This window comes from Balaenoptera ricei, chromosome 5 (genome assembly GCF_028023285.1).
Source record: "Balaenoptera ricei isolate mBalRic1 chromosome 5, mBalRic1.hap2, whole genome shotgun sequence".
In the NCBI taxonomy this organism is placed as follows: Eukaryota; Metazoa; Chordata; class Mammalia; order Artiodactyla; family Balaenopteridae; genus Balaenoptera; species Balaenoptera ricei.
In genome coordinates, this window is record NC_082643.1 from 72561167 (window position 1) to 72588396 (window position 27230).

Here is a 27230-nt window from a genome sequence, read left to right on the forward strand (position 1 = left end):
GCTGGAGCTAGAGAAGATAGGGAGCTATCTAGATTGTTTTGAAAGCCATGGGGGTGAAAAACATTATCAAGAGAGTATATCAACAAAGAAGTAGATATAGGGAATGCATGAGGCATGCAATGAGTAGTATATTTTAAAATGGCAATTTCTTTCTTTCTTACCTTCACTCTGAATATTTTCTGATTTGAAGTGAGGATTAAAGCCTACCTCTTTAGGTTTATATATGTATGTGTAAGCATGTGCCCACATGTGTGTGAGTGTGTGTATGTATGTGTGTGGAGTGTGCATACGTGGGTATATCTGTATAGATATAGATATGTACACACACATATATCTATACAGATATACACACATACATATACATATATATTTTAAAAAACAATTATTTTAGGAATGTATATACACATAAATATGTAAATTATTTTTATATTAAAATTTGTGACCACTGGTTTCTATAAAAAAATTGAGATATTGAATCTTTTGCTATTTCTGACTTTTCTCACTGAATTATTATAACCTGATCATACATAAAACATCAAATGCAAGCTGTTTTGTTGTTCTCCATGTGTCTTAAAACTGACTTTTGAATAAATTTATCAAATTTCCAGCCATAATGTAATTCTTATAGTGCCTCATACACTTCTTGGAAAATTATATTATTATATATTATTATGAGGAAAATATTACTTGGCAGTTACTGAATACATTTGCTTGCTGTCAGCAAAGGAGGAGAACTTCATTTTGACACATACTCTCCCTTTACTTGGAAAAACTGGGCTACTAGGGCTATACTTTGGTACTGGGCTTAAGTATGAATAATAAGTGAAGAATGAATAATTAAAGCTTTCTATATCTATGTGCTGTTGAAGAATTGAATGCTTTTCTCATTTGAAATTTATAGTAATCCTGTAGAGTACATAAGCTAGTCATGTATCCTATTGAATAAATGTATACACATGATTAGCCATGGGTTGGTTAAGTGACATGGAAGCCATCTAAAAATGAAGATAGAAATAGAATCCACATCTCTTGGCTTTTGGTCTACTGTTCCATTAGAATTTCTCATGCTTTCTAAGAAAAGACAACCCTGATCTTATCCTATGTGATGATGGTAAATTGATAAATAACTGGTGTGGCTGCATGCCAACTATTGGGAGGGTTGGTAAGTTAAAGAGTCAGGCTGGAGAATAGGACTGAAAGGGTGATGTGTGTTTGATCAGCCTAATTTATGTGCAGCCACTTTAATGGGATTTGAATATGAGGTCCAGTATTTACTAGTTCTTGCTTCATGACACAACCTTATAGATAAGTTAATAACAATGACAAGAACTATCCAAAAAAACTGTATAAATTCTGGTCTCAGGTGTAAAATAAAGTAAGAGATATCTCTGTGTTAGAGTTTTCACTCATGTCCTTAACTGATCTAACAGAGGCAGTGTGTGCCATCTTCAAAGATGTAAGAAAAATGAAGTGGAGATAGCAAGCTAGTTATTAGCAGCCATTGTTAAAACAGATTTCCATAGAGAATTCCCCCTTTTAAGAGAAATTTCTGTGAAATTTGGAAATTGTTTAAGTATTATGTTAGTTCCTCATTTGTTATGAGTATAGTAAATGGCATAGATGTATGACATACATCATAAAATCTTTCATGTTTTGCAGTAACAGCAGTTGCTTTCCTGGGGGAATGACATTAATTTGAGCAGTATCTCTTATTTTCCAATAACCTTTTATGTTACAAAAAAATCGGCAACTTCATTTTCTTCCCCTATCTGGAAACCATAGAAACCAATGTGAAATTATAGCTAAGAAGTTCGTCACTGGGCTATCTCAAGCTGATCTCCATGGAAACATATCACATTTTCTTGAAATGAAAGATCTTCCAATCAGACACACAACCATAACTGATGGGTGTCTGACAAATATACCAACAACAACAAAAAAAGTATATGGATATTTTATTGTATAATACATTCAGAAGAGTTTTAAAACTGCTTCGTAAATGAGAACATTTAAATGGTAAGTATTATGCCAACTACAGAAATAAAAATACAGTTTTGAAAACAATGTTCTGTCACTCTATTTAAATATTGTTCTTTCTAGATTTTTGCATTAAAGGCAACTTTCTAAACTCATATGGACTTTGAATTCAGAAAGATCTATATTCAGTGCCTAACTCTGCCCCTTAGCTATCTGGCTTATCTCTCCCAATTTTTTAATTGTAGAGTTAAGGGATATAATACCTGATTTACAGATTCTGTTTGCTAATGAGTTAAGCTAAATGCTTAATAAGCAGTTATAAATTTTTATCTGGTTAAATGACTAAATGAGTGATGGACTGAAGATGAGGATGAGATTGAGGATTATGATTTCAGCCCTTTAATGAATGGTTAAGAGATAGTATTGTTCTAGGTGAAAGAGACTAAATAGGAATGTCACTGTCAAGGGCTTTGACTGTGATTTAGCTTTGATAATACAAAGACTATCCCTAGTTCAAAATTTGAATAATCTCCAAAAATTTATTTTTAAGATTGTTGTTTGGAGCTTGGGTCATATGAATGGGGTGGGGAAGGGACTTCATCATATTATAGGAGTAGGCTCTAAAATAAGCCTGTAAGGTAAAAATCATATTTTCAAAATTACCTTAAATTACACATAAAATGCTGTATTCATTTAATGTGGTGTTCTGTTATATAAAGAATATATACAGTAGTATACGTTTACCAGACATACACATGACAAATACAATTGTACAATATAACCCCCACAGAGTGTGAGGACATGTCCTTTTGTGAGAGCAAAGTGAACCACTCAAGAATACACAGACTTATGGAGCAGAACAATAAATGGAATGTTCTGCCCTGTATGCACTATTTTTCCTTTTTTTTTTTTTTTTTTTTTGTCTCTGTCGTTCTGTATCTGCGTCACAGTCTCTTAATTTCTCCCCACACCTCTTTCCATTTTCCTTTCCTCTGTTCCTGTCTCTTTGTCTCCAAGTCTACATAGTTGAATCTGATTAAATTAAATACATATATGATGTGACTCCACTTTATCACCATGGAAACAGTATTAAAATTAAGCAGCTTTTAAACTTTCTCTGCTGCAACACATGCTGAATGATATACAACAAACTGCTATGCCTGTATTCAGAATTTTATTTTTCCAAAAATAAGGAAAGAAAGCAATAGAAACATTCATGTTTTATGGGTTAAGAAGTCATGGATATTCATAAAGTATTTTAAACACACATGATTTCATTGATTATAGAATTTCTCAAACTGTTTTTAAGGAAATAACTAAACAATCATAAGCTGTATGATAATTTATGTACCTCAAGTATGTTATAATTTATTTACCTCAAGTATGTTAAAGAACTATATTTTTAAAATTTTGCTTACCTCAAGCTAAGATATAGGCTTTCAGTTATGTTACAATTTCGAGTGCATTACATTTGACCACACACCTTTTTTTCTCGATGAAACACGTTCAAATGTTAATATATATGAGGGGCATATGCTAGCAAAACCTTAAATTCACTCCAATTTCTTTCTTTTTCTCTATATACCTACTTCCCCTACCTACTAAATAATTTGTGAACCTGAGTTTTTAACTCTTAGGACTGTAGTAATAAAGACATTATGTGATTTTTACATCACTCGATGTTAATGAGAATGCTGGTTAGGATCATGTGCCACCCTGCCAAAGTTTGTTTGCTTCATACATTCTCTAAATTGTGATATTAAGAAATTGTTTAAGTTCTAGTAACTGTAAAAATGACTCCCTGAGAATACTGAAAAGCAATAAAAGCTGTTATCCCCAGTGGAATAGGGTAAGACTTATGACCTTACAATTATTTTTAAAAAGTTATTCATAAATTAAGCTTGTAAGAAACCACCCACTTCATATATGAGTGAAAATTAATTTTCAATGTACTTTCACAATATGATATCTGAAATACAAATAAATTTGAAATATGCTTGTTATTTTCCTAATGTGACAACATAGAATGATTTGTTGAGCATGAGAATCATTCTGTAAATTTAAAAAAATAATAATTTAACTTCACCTTGTTAGAACAAACAGCATTAAAATTTGGCTAATTAAAGAATCAAACCAACAGGAAAAAATAGCGTTTTCTTTATTTGCTAAATGTTATCCAACTTCGGTAGTCAATTCTTGAGTTATTACCTAAGAAGTGAAGAAATTTAGGATGGTTGATTCTGTAAAATGAAACAAAAACTATTAATAGCACTTAAAAGGAAGATTCCAGGACAGTTGGATGAAGGGGAATTTTATATTGCACACAACTACAACTACTTTTTCTGAAATATTACATAAAATTTTTAAGCAAGATTATTTTCATGGTCTTTACTTATATGTCACATATTTATATAGTTGTTTAATTAATAGAATGCTACAATAGAGTGAATGTATCCCTCCAAAATGCATGTTGAAACTTAATCCCCAGTGTGATGGTTTTTGAGGTGGGGCCTTTGGGAGATGATTAGATCATGATGGTAGAGCCCTCATGAACGGGATTAGTGCCCTTATAAAAGAGATCCCAAAGAGTTCACTTGCCCTTCGGACATGTGAGAACATAGCCAGAAGAAGCATCTTTAAATGAGGAAGCAGACTCTCATCAGACACTGAATCTGAAAGCAGGTTGATCTTGGGCTTCCCAGCCTCCAGAACTGTGAGAGATACATTGCTCTTGTTTATAAGCCACTCAGTCTATGGGATTCTGTTATAGCAGCCTGAATATACTAAGACAAATGTTTTGAATACTTTACTCATTCAAAATTAATAATTTATTGGGTTGCATTATAAATCTCCTCAGAATATAATATAATTAACTAGTCTGTGGAATAGGATTATTAGAATTTGAAGTGACTGTGGGAAAGAGAGTGGCAAAATAACAAAAAGCATCTTCTTTTATGAATTAGTCCCAAATGCATGCCACACCTTATTTGTATTAGTTGGAACTGACCATTTTGTAAAGCTCTGTGTCACTGAGCCAAATCTCTCTTCAGAGCTAAACTTTATAAACTTGGTAAACTTGGTAAATTTGTCTGTGGTTAGATACAGTAAGGCTGAGCTAAAGAGAGAGATCTAAAATGCAGTTTCAAGAAAATTGAAATTTATTTCTCTCTGATTTAGCAGTTCAGTGTAGGCACATGGTTCAGGGCAGTAAGCAACACCATAGCAACAACAGAGGCCACTGGAGATGCAAGGACAAATAAGAAGCATTAATAATAGGAAGGAGATTTACATATCTCTCAAGTCAAAATAAGTTCACTCTTTTCCCCCAAAACAGTATGGTTATAGAAACAGTAAGATTGTGTTTGTGTTGTGTGTGTGTGTGATTGAAGTAATATAAATACTATGACCTTATTACAATTAAAACCAAAAAAAAAAAATCCCAAAATTATAAAACAGAAAGCGTCGTCCACCTGGAATGAATTATATATATATAAATGGCAATGTTTCCTTCAAACTGAGGAAAAAATATAACAGGTTACTCTGCATATTCCTATGCAAATATATTTGAAAATCTAGATAAAATGAATAATTTATCGAAATGCATTAATCCTAAAGGATATAGAGTCTAAACAGACCAATTACCATAGAACAAACAGAGGAAGTAGAGAGATGACTCCAATTTAAAAAAAAAAAAAACACCCCTGAATAAGCCCAGTTGAAAATTTTGCCAAACTTTGAAATTAAGAAAATCTTCAATCTAAACTATTCTAGAACAGAAAAAAAAAGAGGAAAATTCCAAATTCATTTTAGGAATGACATGAGTGTATTATAGACTCCAAACATTACAAAGATTTTACCTAAAATAAAATTACAATCCAATCTCAATATTAGTATGGGAATAATACATGATGATCATGTGGATTTATTCCAGGAATGCAATGTGCAGTGATAGTTAAATATCAACAAACATTTATATAACCCATTGTATTAATAGAGCTAGGGAGATAAATCATCTGCTCATGTTCATAGATGCATAACAATATTTAACAATATTTAAAAGTATTATGCTTTAAAAACAAAATAAAAATATGATTCATGTATGTGAGCCCGTACACACACACACACCCCCTACAACCCTTGACCCTAAAGTCAGCATCTTACCTAATGGAAAAACATTTGAGACTTTTGCTTAATATCAAGCACAAAGCAAGTATGTTCTGTATTTCTGTTATCACTTAACATTTTTATTGCAGGAATTAGTTTATAAAATTAAAATGCAGTTAGAGGCATAGGAATTGGAAAGAAAGAGTTAACTTCTATTTGCAGATGATAGAATTATGTATGTGGAAAACCAAAAAACACTGATGGGGTAACTACAAACAAGAGAATTCCAGGGTGGGATCAGATTATAAAATCAACCTTGGAAAGGATAACGTGGATGAGGCAATTCCGTTTACAAAAGGAAAAATAGATGAGCACATAGAACACCTAGATATAGACATATGTCCAATATATATGTGTGTCTATATGAACGAATGAAAATATATACCATGTTCTTGGACAGGGATACTTAATGTCATATAGAGTTTAATCTTCCCTGAGATAATTATAACATTTAAGCTTTTCCAGGAAATACTAATAAACTATATTTCTTTGGGACTTGGCAAGTTAATTATAAAATTTATTTATCAGAGCAAATAATCAGGACACATGAAAATCCTGTAAGTGTGTGACTGACTCTCTTAGTTATTAAAACATTTTTCAGAGTCTGTATTTCTAAAGCCCTGTGCTATTGTGTACAAATGGAAGCTCAATATAAGAGAATAGGGAATCCATAAATAGACCTTATTGTATTTAACATATGACAAAGGTAGTGATCTCGGCTGGCCTCGGCCTGCAACGGCTTGAAGGAGGGTTTCGGTTCCCGGCCAGAGATTGAAGTCAGGCTGGGGCAGTGAGAGCGCTAAATCCTAGCCACTAGACCACAAGGGACCAGTAGCCAGTGACAAGACCTTGGCCCATCACTGTGTGGAAATGAATTTTCACGTAGAGACGGAAAGTAGTGAAACAAGTGAAGTGTTTATTAGGAGGAAGAAGGGTACGTGTGGATAGACACATGGGCTGGCTCAGAGAGAGAGAGTCGCAGCCTTGTGGTAGTTTGAATCACTTTTATAGGGCATTTCTTCCGGGTGTCCTTTGGCGAATCATTTTGATTTGCCTGGTTCTGAGTCCGTATTTGGTATATCTCAGGAACCTCCCATGTGTGCACACGCATCTCTTAGCCAAGATGGATTCCAGCGAAGAGGCCTATGGGTAGCTTAACATCACTCCCCTTTTGACCTCCAAGAAGCTTTACAGTCAGGAAGGTCTCCTTGACTTTGAGAATGAGAAATACGTGGTTTCCTATCTTTCATCTGGGCAGAGCCCAGCCTCCTCTCTGGCTCCTGCTGTTATGGAGTTTCTGTCCACAGGGAACGAACTCCTGCTGCTCACCCTGGGACTCATCTATCTCTTGCCCCAGTAGCATTTACACAGTGGGGAGAAGATGAACTTTTAATGAATAGTGTTGGGATAACTAGTCAACCACAAGGAAAATAGATACAATTGTATCCATTTCTGACACTGAAGACGGAATAAATTCTGACTGGTTTGGATCTCTAAATACAAAAAATGAAAATATAAAACAAGAAGAAAATACAAAACAAGAAGAAAACATGGAATTTATAATGCAAGGGTGTGAAAGTTTTCCTAATTATGAATCAAAGTCCATATGCAAGGAGAAAAAAATATTGATAAATTTAACCATATAAAGAAATAACTTTTACATTGCAAAAATTCCAATAAGCAAAGTATAAAACACATGATGAATCAGAAAAAGTGTTTGAAAATTATGTCAATTTAAAGAGTTACTATCCCTAATATATAAAAGCCTTCTGAAAGTAGAGAGGTAAATGAACAATGGGCAAAAGAGATATGAACAGACAGTTCACAGAAAAAGAAATGCAAATAGCTCTTATATACATGAAAATATTCACAACTTTCCATAAGAGAAATGTGCTAATTACAGCTAAACTGAGATACTGTTTCTCACCAATCAGATTGACAAAAATCCCAAAGTTTGACTAAATGTTGATGAGGTTGAGGGAAAACAGGCACTTTCATAGATTGCTACTGGGAATGGAAAATGGTAAATTTCTCTGAAGGAGAATTTGGCTATATTTTGCATTTATCTTTTAACCCAGCAATCTCATTTCTAGGAATCTATCTCAGAATGCACTGGCAAATACATGAAAAGGTATATGCAGAATGCTATTCATGGAAACACTTTTGAAATAGCAAAAAACCGTAAATAGCCAGTTACTGAACTCTTTTTCTTCTCAGCTTCAAAATCCACCCTCAGATTTGCAGTCTGGGCCTCTGCTAACCACCTGTTTGCTCCCTGGCTTCCCCAAGTCTATGCCTGCAGGGGGCACTATAGCAAGACTGGAACTTGAAAGAAAGGACACCAGCCTTTCCGAAGGGTCTAGAGGATGCTTTGCCTTCACTTCCTTTGAGTGTCACAACAGCAACACTTCTCTCCAGCAAGAGTTTGTTCCCCACTGACTTAAATACTGCCTTTAGCGCACACTAAATGCTTTTGTCTGGAGCTTGACTTGTGGATCATACAATTTATTTGGAAGAACAAACACTATCCAGGAAAACTTGGACTTTTTCATAAGTAGCGTTGGATTAGCTGGTTAACCGTAGGAAAATAGACGGCACTGATTCCATTTACGGCACTCCTTATAGGCTTGATTCCACATTGTTCTGAGATTTAAATATTTAAAAAATGAAATCTTAGAACTAGATGAACATGAGAACACTTATGTGTCACACAGGTAGTAACTAGAGGGAAAAACAACACCTATGGCCAGGGAAACAAAGGGGAAAAAAGCTGCACTTATGAGAACTTCAAATCATAAAAAGGGTGGTGAACAGAACTGGTACTTAGACCTCCAAAGAAGGGACAGTGCTTGGCTGGCATTGGCATCTTTGATCTTAGAGACCGGCAGAGCTGGCATCCAGACCTCCAATGAGGGGCAACCAGCAGGCTTGTGCTGGTTGGTATCTGTGATAGCATAATAAGCATCTGTGAGAATCAGAAAAACTCTAAAATGGAATTAAATGTTCCCTTCAGAGAATATTAGGAAACCATCTCATTTCAGAAATTGGAATAAAAATTTTAGCATTCATATTTTTCTAGCTAATAAGTAAAGAAAAAAGACAGAGTTAGAATATTACCACTAAAAGAATGGATCTAAGCAATAGTAATTAGTGACTACTTACATCACAAAAAAAGAGAAAATAAGACAATATATGCCTACTGGTGAGAGTACAAACACTGTCTCTGAACTACTGTTGCCAAAAAAACCCGAAGTTGAATATCATTCTAACTACCGATTTACAAGAAATAAGGAGACAGAGAAACATTTTGGACAACACCATGGGGCTGCGGTATGCAAAATCAAGACTGCGAAACTCTTTTGGACAAATATATCCAGTTTCCTCTGCAAATAACTGGCAAGGAAAATAAAAAGAGAGAGTGGGAAGGAACATATATATTAAGTGAGACTTAACAGACAGAATAATTGCAATATATGGACCTTCCTTGGATCTTGACTCAAACAAAAAATATATGAGACAATAGGGAATTTAAATACTGACTAGACTGGACGTGTGATGATTTTAAAGAACTTTTTTTAGATGTAATGATATTTTGGTTATGTTAAAAGTAAAAGAATGCTCGTATTTTAGAAATATACCCTGAGACATTTTTAAGTAAAATGCTGTCTAGAATTTGCTTCAAAATAATCCAGTGTGTATGTTGGGAGTGGGTGCATAAATGAAATGATAATGGCCATTTGTTGAAAACTATTAAAACTTAGAATTGTATGCATAGGAGTTCATTTTCTTATTACTTCTATTTGTATATTTATATATTGTTTTTGACATTTTCCAAAATTAAAAATAAATACATTTAGTATACTTATTTATAGTATATTTTGCTGATAATCATAGTGATTAATAATAATGACAATGCGCCTTTCATTTTGAGAACTCTGATGTTTAAATGCACTTTAAATGCATTATTTCTTTAAATTTCCCCAATAAATATGTGATCTTTTTATGATTATTTCCATTTGTTTGATTTCAAAGCCTTTACCCTTACAACTATTTGCCTCTCTGCCATTCTATCTAATTAGTGGTAAAGGTGATAAAAATTTCAGTTGCAAGTTTGTCAGTGAATAAGTCCTTTTAATATTAATATTTAATAATTATGAAATAATAATGCTTGCCTATTATTATTATGTGCCAGGCACTGTTCTAAGGACTTTGGGTGTATTTATTTGACACCCTCAACTACCTTATGAAGTAAAAGTTTTATTAGCTAAATTCATTTTATCATGCTTGGAAAGCTTGTGTGATTTGAGAGTCACCTATCCAGAATCTATTTAAATATTTATCTTCTGTTAGACCTATAAATTCCTTATTTGTTACTATTAGAAATAACACTGTATGAAGCAGCCTGTACACAAATCTTGAATCTTCACTTTTGGTATTTTTAAGTAGCGTCTTATACGAGAAATTGCTAGGTATAACCATTTTTAAACTTTTGTTATATATTGATATGGATATTGATACAAGTGCTTTTTAGAAAAATTTTGCCAACTTCCATCAGTTGTACATAGCAGTTTCAGCATTATTTGGAGTTCAGTACACTTGAGTTCCACTTAGTAATCTCATTTTTAAAAAGCAGGATTGAAACCTGAGAAGTAAAGAAATGCCATGTCATTTGTATGTTAATTTTCATTTCTTTGATTGTTAATAGTATGGGACATTCTAAAATAAGATAATATTGTATTATGCAACTGTATGTATGTGTGTATATGTATTGTCCATTATATTCCTTCATCTGCTTTTTCGACTGACATTCTCATCCTATTAAATTGTAGGACTTCTTGATATCGTAAAGTACCAGTTATTTTCAGTCATATGTGCTGCAAATGCTTTCTTACTTTAGTTTTTGCCCTTTAAATTTGTTCAGGATATTTTTGACAGGTGAATTTTTTCAGTTTTGATGTAATCATTTAATCAGTCATTTCCTTTGACCTTTTCCAGGGAGCTTTTTCACTTGGATAGTCTTTTGGGATCACAACATCAGAGAAACATTCACAGACTTGTGCACTAGTTGGTTTGTTTTTGAGACATTATTCTCCCCTTTGTCCAAAATGCTCTAGTCAACTGATTTCCTTTCATATCCTTGAATCTACCAAGCTCTTTGCCAATTTAGTCTGGGGAAGGGATATTATAGTGCCTGTTCTCTAGGCAGTTCAGAGCTGGACCAACTTGTTTCAAGGCTGTTTTGTAGTCTGAATTGGTTGAAGGATCCTGGCTGTCAAACCACCTGATCTCAGCAGGAAATTCCTGTCATTGAGCTGAAGAGCATTATTAGTCTAAAGGCTGCGGAAGCCAGCTTGTGACAAGAGAATCACCAGTGCCTTACAGTGTGAACACATGGCTTTGACGCAAATAGGTCATGAGAAGAAAATACAGAAGAGAATTAATTGAAAAACGTCAACATTTTAAAAGCAAGGTTTAATTTTTCTTGTCATTGCCTCTTTAATGATGGCATAGGAGACATTTAGCAAGATGCTTGGAGAATTTCATTCACAGACATAGCTTATCTAAAGCACTGAAATCCCAAAGTTTCATCCCAGTATTTAACTCACATCAAGTACATATTTGACTACAGAATTTCAGTGACAACAACGAAATAAATCATTCCTGTTAAAACTTCAGAGATGATTCTCCATTTCTCTTTTCACTACTCAGAAAGAGAGTTAAAACAAGTGTGAATTTAGAAACCTGACTTTTGTTTGGAAATCTTGTTATTTTGAGAAGGAACATTTTGAAACAGATTTTTTCCCTTTTATTTTTAACATTTTTTATTTGTAACGAAGTAATACAAGTACATGGTTTTAAAACTCTAGCAGTGTAAAGGGCTTAAAAAAAAAGCCTCCCACATGATTTCCTCCTATCTTCAGTTTCTCTTTCATTAGAACCATTTTACAGTTTTCTAATTGTTTTTCTGTTTGTTATTTCTTCTTGTAACTCTACATCATTAAACTTAAATTGATATGTCTTGATTAATCCATTTCAGACATTGTCTATGGATGTCTTTGTATGATACATGAATATCGAGCAATTTTTTCTTTGTACCACACTTTTCTCATTTGGGGGATTTAGAAAGTCTTTTCAAAATTCCATGTTTAGGGTTAAAGTTCTTTATTTTTTTTAAATTCTCTTCAGTTCCCTGATAATTGATATTTCTACTGTAGCAACTTTTTCAAATTTGTTTACCCTGATCTTTCTCTTGCTACAGGTTTTTCTTCAATTTCTAGCATTTTTCTTTCATAATGAGAATGACTGGCAATGCCAGGTGTATGGATGGGACCTGTGAACTGGCAGACTTCATTTTGAATAATTGAGCAGGGAACTGGAATTTTTCTGAATAGTAGAATTTGAACAGTTTTTCTTTTGAGGCAAATATCCACTTATCCCAGTTTGCCCACGGAGAGCCACTTCAGTTTCATAGAAAGAAGTCTTCTTCCCCTTCACCCCAACACTTTGGGTAGGTTTGCATTATTTAGGGGTCAAGGTAAATGGGGAATATTTCACCTTTTCTAAAACTTAACAGTGAGGTGTTGTATCTAGAAAGCCAGCTCCCTCAATTTCTGGGCCCTTCTTAAATTCTAGGATGGGTGTGTCCTCCTCTGTTTGTCCATGTTTGATAAATCTTCTGTCTGCTGAAAGCCCTTATCTCACTTTATTATAGTCATGTATACCTTTTACTCTTTACTGACCCTTTTTGAGGATCTTGAGTTAAGAGAAGAAAAATTTTTGTGTTCAGTCAGCTGTCCTGAACCAGAAACCAACTTACTTTTTAAAATAAATTTTATTGCATTTTATTTTAAAAACAAATGCATAATCATTGAAGAAAACTTGTAATACTCAGGAACATATAAAGAAGGAAGTAACCATCAACGATTGCCTCATTATTAATGATAATGACATTTTGCTACTTTTTTTTGCAAATCTGTATCTCCTTTTACTTCTGTATCTATAGCTCTAGTGTAGATTTGGTCCAACTTTGATCACAACATCGTATGGTAAAAATTTTCCATGTGAATAATAATTACTCTTAAATAAATTTTATAGGAAATACAATTCTCCATTGTACACGAGTGTATCATAATACAATTTACTATTCCCTCATGGTTACAGTGTAAAATGCCTTCTCTTTGATCACTGTTGTAAATAATGCTGCAGTGAGAATTCTTTACATAATCTGTACCCATTCCTGATTATTTCCTTGGGATTTTATCTTAAAAGTAAAAATTCTGAATCAAAGTCTATAAAAATATCATATTTCACAATTCATGTGCCAAATTGCTTTACAAAAAAATGTATCCATCAACAGTATATAAGGGGCCCATCTCCTCAATGTCTCTACATACTATGGTATTAACTTTTTAAAATCCAATATCACATATAGAACTTGCATCTTACTTTACTTGGCTTTTATTGAATCATTAACGACGTTGAATTTTTTAAATTTTATTTGACTATTTTCATTTCTTCTTTCACGAATTATCTGCTTGGATCCTTTGCTGATGTTTGAAATCATGATATGTAACGGTTGCATTTTAGAATTTGTAACAAATCAAGATGTGTTCCATATCAAAGCTACCTCTATACATCACTAGTTTTGTTTTGGAAATTTTGTAGTGTAGAGCCTGCCTGAAATGTCCAGTCAACTTTTAGGTTTTCTGTGGATACTGTTATCATCTACATAGGGTTTTGCATGTTGCCAAACTTTAAAAAATAAATCATAAACACAATAGGAGCATAAAGAAAAGAAACATGTAGCAAGAACGATAACAGTAATATTCTTAGCATGGGAGAAATAACTGGAACACAATTGCAAAGTATGCAAAGAAGTGCAGTATCTACTATAGTGCTGGCTGAGAGGCTGTTCCCCCATACATATTTTGTGAATGAATGAGTCAGGGAATTATGAGGAAGCAGAGGACTGCAGACATCTCCTTCTTTCAGTCTTTTCTATGATTTGATAAGTAAATAAGGCAGATCAGGAATTCTTTTAGTTTTTCTGTATTACTGAAAATAATCATATCCACAACACTTCAAGGTGATGTTGTATTTATTAGCTAATGTTCAAAAATAGTCTGGACTCTTCAGAACAGAGTTGGGTAAATACAAGCAGTTCTTATCAAGATATCATACATAATGGAAAGGGTATTAATTCATATTCAAGGCAGATACAGTTGCAAAAGTTAGTATTTCTTTAAATAGCAGGTGGTGTGATTGTTTCTATAGCAATCAAACAACCTTCAAAATGTTTAAAAGTTATTCTCTTTTTGGCAAGAAATCTTTTCTTCAAAACCTCTTAATTGTAAAAACAATATCAGAATCATATTAAAGATAATTTTGGAAAAAAAGAAACGAAATTGTTTCAAGTGCAGCTGTTGTTAATTTACATTCCATTTATGCAACTGTTAATGGATATATATTTGTTAGAAGCTATTGTAGACACTTCAAACTAGGTTTGAGAAAATAAATTTTCAGTGAATTTGAACTCTATGTGCAAAAAATAAATACGAAAAAAATGAAGTTAGGGGTCATTACAGTTGTCTATTTTGATTGCCAAAAGTCATTATATGAACATTTTTTGAGACTCTCTAGGTTACCATAGAATTTATCTGTGACCTTTACATCTTGGAATTTATCTGTGACCTTTACATCTTGTCTGTATTCTTTCCTTTGGGTGAGTTCCTGTCCTCTATATGTGAGATTCCTGGCTATACAAGAAAGAACATAATCCAGGCTGACCTGTAAGAATAGCCCTTACTGTTGGGAACAATAACCTCTCCAAAACTTTTCAAGGGATTACTATAGATGTTGGTAGTAAAGGGATCATTATATTTTTGTGGCAGGAATTTTTGGTATAAGGAAACAGCAAACCCAGAGCCCCCATCTTTGTTAAGATGTGGATAGTCCGTTTGAGAATGAAAAGACAGTACCATCTTGATAACATCTGAACCTTTGGATCTAGCCAAGCCTAAAGCAAGGACCACCACATATATTTTCATATTAAATGAGCCAGTAGGTTTCCTTTTTAGCTTAAGATAATTTGGGTTGGGTTTCTGTTTCTTGTTAAAGAACTGTGTCCTGGTGCCTTGTGTAGACACTGGGTATGCAGCTTCCATCTTCAAGTGAAATGAACAAAAACAGACTGTTGTCACCCAGTGTAGATGAGTGTAGATGGTGGCAGCAAGTGCACAGGAGCCCAGGTCGATAGAGAAACTTGTATTAAGGCACGGAGGTAAAAGAGATACCAGGACACATTAAGAAAATCAACAACATTTGGGGGGTTTAGGTCTGGCATCCAAGGAGCTTGGAAGTTGTCACTGTCCGAAAAACAAGTAAAACGCTTAACAGACTGAATATCCACAACTCTTCTACATCCATCAGAGAATTGAGGTCACAGGGCAAATTGCTGCCCCCCAAATTAGAGAGAGAGACAGGAGGACACAGAAAATCACAATTTACTGGAGCAGAAATCTAAACTATAATTGACAAATTGCTAGAGTTTCAGTGTGGGCAAGCCTGAGGTTTAAAACATCAAGGAGACCCAGGCTTAGGGGGAACCTCACACTAAACTTACTACCATATGATCCAGCAGTCACACTCCCTTGGTGTATAGCCATCTGAGTTGAAAACATGCCCACAAAAAACTTGCAAATAGATATTTATAGCAGCTTTATTCATAATTGTCACAACCTGGGAACAGCCAAAATGAACTTCAGTAAGTGGTTAAATAAACTATGGTAAATCTGTAAAATGGAATATTATTCAGCACTAAAAAGAAATAAGCAATCAAGCCATGAAAAGACACGAAGGAACCTTAAATACATATCACTAAGTGAAAGAAGCCAATCAGAAAAGGCTACATACTGTGTGATTTCAACTGTATGACATTCTGTAAAGACAAACCAATGGAGACAGTAAAAAGATCAGTGATAGCCAGGGATTAGGGAAGAGAGATTAAAGAATAGGCAGAGCACAGAGGATTTTTAGGTAATGAAATTACTCTGTATGATACTATAATGGTAGATACGTCTCACTGTACATTTGTAAAACCCATAGAATGTATGACACCAAGAATGAACCCTCAGGTAAACTGTGGACTTTGGTTGATAATAATATACCAGTGTAGGTTCATTGATTGTAACACACGTACCTCTCTGGTGAGGGTTGTTGATAGCTAGGGAGGCTGTGCTGTGCATCTGTGCGGTCGGGGGTATATGGGAACTGTACTTTCTGCTCAATTTTGCTGTGAAACTGAACTGATCTAAAAAATAGAGCCTATGGAAAAAAGCAAAAACCAAAACATCTAGTATTAGAGGAATAAGGTATGTGAGAAAATGACAGAAAATTAAACATGGAAGTTATGCAGTGTCCTTAAATATTGTGATCACAGGTTCAGATTTTACTAATAAAGTTATTTGGGGGCTGATTATATATGTATGTATGTATGTATTTCATCTTTGAGACTCTATGATTTTACTGAAAGTCTCACCTAACACAGAGTGACTGAGATATTTTCAGTCTGATACTTCCATCACTCACCACCATTACAACCACCACAACTACTGCAGTGGGAATGGGCTTAGTTTTACATATTGTTTTCTTATGTCTATTTGTGCTGATTCCTAATAATCACGGTGTTTTTTTCTAAATGTCTACCAACTTCATTTTATATATTTATTTTTTAAAATTTATTTTGATTGGGATATTATTGACATACTGTGTAAGTTTATAATGTGTTGATTTGATACATTTGTTTATTGCAATATGATTACCACCGTAGCTCTATCAGGTCACATAATTATCAGTTCTTTTTTGGTGGTGGGAACAATTAAGATCTAGTCTGTTAGCAACTTCGAAGTTTATAATACAGTATTGTTGTCTATAATCACTATGCTGTACATTAGATCTCTAGGGCTTCTTTATCTACAAGTTGCAAGTATGCACTCTTAAACAACATCTCCCTAATTCCGACACCCCCCCCAACCTCTGGTAACCACCATTCTGCTCTCTGTTTTTACAAGTTTGGCTTTTTTAGATTCCATGTATAAGTGACATCATACAATATTTGTGTTTCTTTGCCTGACTTATCTCACTTAGCATAATGCCCTCAAGGTGTTTAAGTATTTAAAGCAAAGTAGTGATATCGCTTACTTGATATGTAGAAAAGCTACTTCTGGTATTGTGAAGAATAGATTTGATAAGAGTGAGAACAGAGGAGATGAGACCTGTTAGAGGACTGTTGTTATCATCCAAGTTAAATCCATGAGGATGTGGACAAAAGGAGGGGAAAGATTCAAGAATCGGTTAGGGGTTGGTCTAGCAGGACTTGGTGAGGGGTTGGTGTTAGAGATGAGAGAACAGGAGGGGGCTAGAAGGAGTGGGCTGGCCCCTCACATTTCAGGTTCCAGTGCATAACTCAATGCCGACCAACATATCACAAATTTTTAAAAGTTTAAGTTAGCAATCCAGTAATTAAAACATGTTCTGTCCTTCCATCTTGAAAAATATAATTCTGTAATGACAGATTCACTATAGTGTTAATCTATGATTTTTATATAACAATGTGGCAAAATATCAACAATAGCTAAATTTAATTATAGTACATATATGAGTGTTCTGGTCAAGAATTTTTCATGAAAACAATGGCTTAAGGGATTAAAAGCTAAAATGTAATTGTACTCAAAGTATATGTAATTTAATATTTTTTCAATAAAATGGCAAATTGAAGTAAACTTAAAAAAATTACTTTTCATACTTTTGGGAAAGATTTTTCATCTAAAGCAACCTAATTATCTATTAAAATTAAGATGTGAAATGCAAATTATAATGAATATTATATTTAAAGGACAATTCTAGCATTTAATGTCTAGCTGGTTGCCAGTATGAAGAATTGGTGTCATACTTCATTCCTGTTTCTTCTAGACCTTTACTGATACAAGTTTAAAATCAGTATGAATTGTTAATATTGCTAAATATTCCACAGCCTCTATTGAACAGTTAGTAATATGATACTAATGCTTGAGTACCTCTGGAACTACAAATTGGAACGTGAAGAGAACATGAAAATGTATGCTTAGCACTAATGAGAAGTTATTGCCAGAATCCACCGTACCTATGCCATCTGAAGGAACATTTGATAAGTTCATTAATTTGTCTTTTCATTTACCTAAGCACATCCACCGCTGAAATCTTCATCCTCCTCCACAGCAAGGCCCCTTTCTGAAGTCAGAAGTGACACAGTCCTCACACCTTCCCATCATTCAGAGGTAGTTCCCATTTGTTTCAAAAATATAGGGCAAGAGGTGTGAGAAACATCGTCATGGAAACTGAAGGGTACTTGTCAAAAGGAAAGATATTGGTGGCACAGTTCACCTTGTGCCAGTCTGGGTGCCAGACTCAGAGGGACAGAGGTGCCCATGACTTCCTTAATAGTGTCTCCTTGTGTGCCTGTGTATGTGTGTGAGAGAGAGAGACAGAGACAGAGATCCAGTGTTTTTTAAAGGGTGTGGATTGGCATAAGGGTTCCTCTTGGCCTGCTTCAGTGATGCTTGGGGGACCACCATGACATTTTTACCTTAAGTGTCTAGGTTCCTGGGGGGGTTCCTTAACCAGGACAGGGATTATCATAGCAAGAGGAACAGATATAGGAGAAAATTATAGGTTCAGTTTGGGACAAGTTAATTTTAAGATGATGGTGGGATATTCAAATTAAGAAATTTAGTTGACTTAGAAATATAGTCTGGGCGGGCCTCTGAATAAAGGAATGAGTTTGCAATATAGACTTAAGAATTGTTAGCTTTGTAGTATCTGGGGGAAAGAAAGATTTCAAGATTCTACCCTCATACTCTTCTCCTTTTTTCTCCTAAAGGAGAAATCTGTTTATTGGATGTCAAATACTGAAAAGGCTGTAACAACCAATGAGTGAAATTAATCTGTGGATCAAATGGCTAGCTCCATTTGAATTTTTCTCTCATGCCTCCTCGAGTCGTATAGTTCAGGAACTTGGCCATTTCAACAACCCTGAAGCTTACTTATTTTTCTTTCTTTGCGTATTTTTTTGCCTCTTCCTGCCATGAAATGTGATAATACTGAAAACCTGCCTTAGGTTGAGTAGGTGTGTGTGGGAGGAGAGTTTGAGTGAAATAGAGAAGGTGACAGGTTAAGCTTCAGAAGTTCCAACATAAAATGATTACAAGCTTTGAGGTTTAAGGCCAAATATAGCTTTTGCCAAAAGCTTCCTTCTTCCATTTGATATTGTTCGTTGTGTATAGTCTCATGAGAAGGGTGATGTAGTGCAGGTTAAAATTTCAGTACTCCTGGATAACCAGTCCATCTGAGATTGGTGAAATCCCACCATAATATTAAATATCAGGATATTAGATAGTAAAACTCCTATGATCACCTGCATTATTAATTAAATGACAAATTCAAATGGTAACATTTGAACACGTGTGCAGTCTACAGCCACACCACCCTGAACGCGCCCGATCTCATCTGAACACGTGTGCAATAAAAAAAGAGGTTTCCATTCCAGTTTAGGTCTGGGTCCCACATGTCAACACAGATAGGAGCCTTCCCAGCCTACTGTTCAGTGCTTTACTTTCCTCGCTAACAATATACTGACAGAAAACAACATTGTTAATAAGTGTCAGTGCATCCATTTTTGTGCACATGTATATATAAGAATAAATTCCAAGAAGTAAAATTTCTAAACCAGAAAATATGTACCTTTTCTTTCTTTTCTTTTTTTTTAACATCTTTATTGGAGTATAATTACTTTACAATGGTGTGTTAGTTTCTGCTGTATAACAAAGTGAATCAGCTATTTGTATACATATATCCCCATATCCCCTCCCTCTTGCATCTGCCTCCCACCCTCCCTATCCCACCCCTCTAGGTGGTCACAAAGCACCAAGCTGATCTCCCTGTGCTATGCAGCTGCTTCCCACTAGCTATCTGTTTTACATTTGGTAGTGCCTTTTAAATTATGTGATCGCCAAATTGTTCTCCAAAGAAGTGGAGCCAATCTTCACCAGCATTTGAGATTTCTGGATGAATAGTAATAAATATTTTCACTTTTGTCAGCCTGGAAGGTAATGATGGTATCAGATTTTTGTTTTAAATTGAATTTTGTTGATGATGAGAGAGGTTTATAAACTGGTGATATTTCTTCTTTATATAATCTACCCATGTTTTTATTGGGTTGTTGAGTTATTTTTCTAATGTGTAGAAATGCCCTATATCTTTAGGAGACATAGCCCTATTTTTAGTTTATCATTTGCTACTTTTACTTTTTTGTAATATTTTTTCTGGACTGATATTTAATAATTTTGTTATATGCAACTTTAACAATATTTTCTTCTATAGTTTCTGGGCTGTATGTCTTATGAAAAAAGTCATTACCAACACTAAAATAATTAATAAATATACTCATTTTTTCTATTTCCTATGAGACTAATTTTCACATTTTCTACTTTGATATCTATAAAATATATTTTGGTAAAAGATAATAATATTGGGATATAGCTCTATTTGTTCCTAGTGACTAGCAGTCATTCTAAACACTTTAAGAAAAAAAATAATCCATCTTTTCCCTATTGAAGTGAAATGCCACGTTTAGCTATTTGCTAAATCCCCATATGCATTTGCTTGTATTTCTGTTCTCTCTATTCTGTTCCTTTGATCTGTCTACTTTTCTCACACCACAAAAGATCAAGTGAACAAAACTTTTGAAATATAAAAGACGTAAAGAAAGCCCATAAGGTATATTTTATATAAATACACATACCTACACACAAATATACATAAAACCAGCAAAGCAAATGTACAGATAGTCTATAGAAGAAAAGAAATGCAAATACCTTATGAAAATTTGAAACATCCCAACTTCAGTCGTAATCAAAGACGTGCAAATTAACATGATGATGTTCCATTTTTGGTCTGTTCTGTTGGCAAAAGTTAAAATGTTTGGTTAACACAGGTACTCCCTTACTGTTAATGGGATGTAAATTGGCACATTTTCTTTGATTAACCACTTGATAAGAACTCTCAGGAGTCTAACTGCACATATCTTTCAACACAATAATTTCCTGTAGATGGCTGGTACACATTAAAAATATATGTACAATGTGATATATACAATATTAAAAGACCAGAAACAATCAGGGGTAAGGGGTCTTTTTAAACAAAATATTACATACATAACAAAGGCAATGTTATCAGCCTTTAAAAAAGAGTGATTTGAATATGTATTGACAAGGAAAAATCCTCTAAAAATATATTGTAAATGAAAAAATATATTTTAAATGAAGTAAGCAAATAGTGAAGAGTTTGTAAGCTTCCCTGTATGTTAAAGAATATACCTCCCTTATATGAAAACAGCACACATATATTTGGCTCTATATGGATAGAAAATTTCTGAAAGAATATATAAGAAAATACTAATAGTTGATGCTTCTGGTAAGAGGCAGGATGAAATGTTTCCAACATAATTGACAAAGTTTATTTAATCATAAGCTGCTTTTATAAGTAAGAGAGAATACCAACAACTCTTTTCAAAAGTGGAAAAGTAAACCAGTAAATATTTCACATGGAAAAATTAAGTACAGTGTTCAACCTTACTACAAAATGTACATTAACATGCAGTTCCATTCTTTACCTATAAAATTAGAAAAGTTTGGCTATGCAAAATGTTAGTAGATTTTTTTTTTCCTCATAGTTTGCAATTTGAGACTACTTTATTTCTAGGGATAATTGAATAGTAAAGTCGTGTGTGTGTGTGCGTGTGTGTTTGATTCTGCTAATTTTAACCAGAAATCATTGACTTTCTGTCTGCTGTTTTAAAAAAAAAAGAATAAAGAGAATCCTCAACTAAGTAGAGTCAAAAGACCAGAAGGGGGAGCTCTCATGTCCTGTGATGATAGCAGAGCCCAACAGGAAGAAGAAAGACTCCTCTTCTTTCCTGGCAAGGACTCGGCCAATGAAAACCATGGACTCTTTATTTACTAGAACCCTCTCAACTTCCTTTCTATAAAAGCTTTCTTCTTCCCTTGCCATGTTGGAAAGTGTACATGGCTTGCCATGTTGCAAACCCTGAATTGCAATTCTCTGCTGATCCTGCATAAACCCACCTTTGCTGGAGAAATATCTGGCAGTTTCTTTGTTTCAGGGCAACATTTTGGTCACCCATATGGGAACCAGAGAAGACCCCTGAGGGCTCTGGGGCTGGTGAGCAGATTTGAGCCCTTTGTCGCTCACTGCTTTTCTTACCAACTCTGGGCTTTGGAGGTATGTCTTTCTCCTGGATCTGAGCTCACACCGTCTTTGTGTTTGAAGCTCTCCAGGTTATTTGGGATCTATTTAAGGGTTTTGACTTTCTGGTTAAGACCTTGTTCTGTATCCTAGTACTCGGTTGGCATGTCAAGCTGATCTTGAGATCAGACTGTTTCAACTGATAGTGGCTGGAATTGCTGTTGGCCCAATTCCTTCAGGAAGGGACTGCTTCAAAAGAAACTGTGCCAAGTTTTTCAGCCTTCAGACTATTACTTTGGAAAGACTATCCTCTGCAGACTGGCAAAAAAAAAAAAAAAAAAAAAGCCTTTGCCTTGGCCCTTCCAGGACCAAGCTGTCTTCTTAGGACTGGCTGGAATTGGCTTGCAAGCTGTTTGAATTGAGCCATTTGTGCTGTAAGCTGTTTGAGCTGCTTGAAAATGGTTTTTAATGTAGAGGGAAAAACCTCTGAAAATGGGACCCCAAGTATCTAAATATTTTGAGGGTGCCCACCCACATGGACTGTGGCCAATGTTATGTTTAAAAACCGTGGTCCTTCCTTACGTGCATTTCTAACTAAATGGACCAACCTGACCAAAGGCAATTTAGAATATCACTGGTCATTATGGGGAACTTTTGTAATCCCCAAACTTAATTTCCTTAATACTAAATTGGACCACAATAACTCAAAAATTTCCAGAACTGAGTGGAATGCTTGTTTTGGTTGGTATTTTGAGACTTCCTAACATTATCAGGAGTCTAAAATTGCCTCTCTGCAAAATAAGATTTTAATATTAACTGAGGCAAACAAATGGTTAAGAAAGATGAAATAACTCCTGAAGCCTCAGATTCTTCTTCCTTGGCTTCTTCGCCTCAGGCTCCACCTCCAGAGCCATCTTGTTTCTCTCCCTTCGCTCTTTCCTGGCCTGAAACTGTCACTGGCCCCATCTTCTTCCTTCCCTTCCACACCGCCTGTGCCTCCACTGTTCCCACAATTACCCTGCAATAATTATCACACCAAACTTCCCCTTTTCTCAAAACTTGCCCCATTCCCTTTTCCTCTGAATTTGTCAGAACCTGTCCATTTAAATTTAATCCTTCTGAGGCTCCAGAGACTAAACTCTTAATTTCTTAATACAGTAAGTCCCCTACATATGAACTTTCGAAGATGCGAACGTGTGTTCACATGTCCAATCACATAAGTTCACGTGTCCGGCGTACATTGTCACATGTGTGCATCCTCTACAAGTGGTTGTGCTTTTGTGTACTTTACTGTACAGGACTGTGTAGAGTACAGTAGTACAGTATCTTTATTTCTAGTCCAGGACGTCCGGAAGCAAGCGTAAAGGAAGCGGTGATGTAGCTGAAGAAGTGAAGAGATTCATGACACAGGAAATTGTCTTTATTTGAGGAGGCACTGTTAGTTTTTGAGGCACAGGACCCGAACGTAGAATGGTACATAAAGGCTGCAGCAGATGTTCGGAATGCAAACCAGGGTGGGGGGAAGGGATAGTTAGGGAGTTTGGGGTTGATGTGTACACACTGCTATATTTAAGATGGATAACCAACAAGGTCCTACTGTATAGCACAGGGAACTCTGCTCAATGCTATGTGGCAGCCTGGATGGGAGGGGAGTTTGGGGGAGAATGGCTACATGTATATATATGGCTGAGTTGCTTTGCTGTGCACCTGAAACTATCACAACATTGATAATCGACTGTATCCCAATATAAAATAAAAAGTTTTTTTAAAAAAAGAATGCAATCCAGTGCTATCGTGTCATCTATGATGAGAAAAAAAGAGCTACTACCCAGACATCACTGGATCGTTTTTTCAAGAGGGTAGAATTGAATCCAGCAAGGAACCAGAACCTGTGCCATCAACGTCAGGCATGGGTGAAATTGCAGCATCCCCTCCATCTCCTATTGCTGACGATCCTTCAGCTCTACCATCTCCCACCTCCTCTCCCTCCTCCAGTCAGTAACTCTTCTTGCCTGTTCACTTGATGCCAGCCCCCGTATGCCAGCTGTTGTATTGCACTACTGTACTTTTCAAGGTACTGTACTGTAAGATTAAAAATGTTTTCTTTATTTTTTGTGTGTGTTTTTTATGTATTATTTGTGTGAAAAGTATTATAAACCTATTACAGTACAGTACTATATAGCTGATTCTGTTAGTTGGGTACCTAGGCTAACTTCGTTGGACTTAACGAATAAATTGTACTTACGAACGTGCTTTTGGAACGGACCTCATTCGTATGTAGGGGACTTACTGTATTTTAAGGTTTAAGAAACTTTAACTATATCTTGCTACACATATAATACAAATCTATTTTGCCAGTGGACCACGTAACTAAATTGGCTTCAAATGGAAATGTTGTTTTCTATGGAATACTTCCCAAAGACAGGGACTTACTGTATTCCCTGGACTAAAGCTGAACTGCAAGCCATAGTCAAAGGTTTTCCCAAAGTAATTGAGGATTCTCACAGATTTGCTGAGAAATTTAACACAGTCACTCAAACTTATTCACTTGGTTTCTCTGATTTATATCAGCTAGTTCATATGCTTGTCCGTGTAGGCCAGGCCCAGCACTGGATAAAAACCACTAATTGGGAAAGTTCTGAGAGGTCTCTAGAATTACAACTGAGAGTAACTAACTTATTATACAATCAGGTTTGGGTGATCGCTGGGTGATTTCATCAAGAAATTGATGAAATTGAAATTCATCAAGCTCTTCATCAAGAGCTTTTCCAAAGCCTGGTCATTGGGACAAAATTCAGTCCTGCACACAAAAATCTGATGAACCTATTCATGATTATTGCAATTGACTTCAGATTATTTTTTAAAGAAAATTCTGGTCTTCCTTCAGATGTTGAATCCACCCAAGTACTTTTTAACTCTATGTTTGTTAATGGGATGAACTGGGACCCCTCCCTTCTAGTGAAAAGGACCAGTGTAAAATGGGAAACTGTGTCCGCTCCAGATTTAGTTCATCTGGCAAATCAACTCTCTGGTACTTCAGATGAGTTACCTCCAAGGAAGACCACCAAAATATTCAACTCCAACAAATGAAGGCTCCTAAAGGAAAGCAAAACCCTCCTAGTTTCAGCTACTATTGCCATGAGCCAGGACATTGGAAGAGAGATTGTTACAAATGTACATGCTTTAGGTGCCTCCAGACCTCTAATCAGCCTTTCCAGTGTCCTCCCAATTCTCAACCATGTGGCCCAAGGAACTACAAGGGCCCTTCCCAATCCTCTCTCTTAATTGTCTTGGAGAAACATTTCTTCAGATTGGGGATGAACCTCTCGGTGGTCAACCCCACTACTCTAAAACGTCCTTGTCTCAGAGTAATAAAAACGTTTGAATAATGGAGGTCTCTACTAAACCTCAAGTGATTCCAGTCTCTGAACCTATTCCCTTTTGTTTAGGCCCTTTGAGAGGTGCACACCATTTTCTCCTTAGTTCCTCCACCCCTATCCACTTATTAGGCCAAGACTTCTTAGAGAAGTATGCCAGGTTTTCTTTTTCCCAAATGGAAATAATTCTAGAAATTGACAGCAGTTATCAAAATAACCCACCAGGTGAATTAAATGACCCTTTGACATCTTTTTTTTGGTTCAGTCTCTGATGGTACTAGAGCAGATTCTGAAAACACTGATCACTTGTCACTATTGATATCAGCTGCCACTTTCCTTATGGGCAAAATCGCCAACTGATGTTGGCAAAATTCACATAAAAATTCAGAGACCCCTCAAAACCCCAGAATTTATCAATACTCTATAAGTAAAGAAGCCCTTCAAGACATGAAGCCCTTCAAGGCTTAAAGCCTATAATAAAAGATTACAAGGTTCAAAGCTTCATTATCTCTTGTACTAGCCCAGTAACACTCCTATTTTACCAGTGAGAAAACCTAAGGGCTGAGAGTGGAGGTTTGTCCAGGACCTGTAAGCCAGCGGTCCCCGACATACTTGGCACCAGGGACTGGTTTCGTGGAAGACAGTTTTTCTATGGACCGGGGTGTGTACTGGGGGGACGGTGCAGGTGGTATTGCAAGCGATGGGGGGCGGCAGATGAAGCTTTGCTCACTCGCTCACTCGCTGCTCACCTCCTGCTGTGCGGCCGGGTTCCTAACAGGCTGCGGACCGTATAGGTCCAGAGGTTGGGCCCTGCTCTAAGCAATGAACAACACTGTTATTCCTCGACATCCTGTTGTTCTTAACCCTTATATCTTACTAATATGCGTTCCCACTGGAAGTAAATTCTTTACTTGAATTGATTTATGTAGTGCCGTCTTTAGTATTCCGGTTGATGAAGCTAGACAATACCCTTTTCCTTTCACTAGTAAGGAAACAGTAATGCCTCCGGGTTATACTGAGAGTCCTTATTTTTTTGCAAATCCTGAAGGCTAACCTGGATGATGTAAAGTTCCCTAGAGGTTCTACTTTGTTGCAATATGTGGATGATTTTGCTTCTTTGCTTTCCTTCTCAAACTTCCTCACAGGAAGACAGCATCCACTTTTAGCCTTAGAAAAATGTAACGTCACAAAAGAAAAATTGCTGTTTGCCCAAATCCAGGTTTGATGTTTAGGCCATCTGATATTAGAACAAGGGCTACACCTAGATCCAGATAGACTTCACAGTGTCCTGTTTCCCCAAACCCCAAACTAATGCCAACTGGGAGGTTTTCTCAGGCTAGTAGGTTATTGCCAAAATTGGATCCCAGATTTCTCTCTTATGGTCAAACCTCTATATGTTTTACTCAACAATAA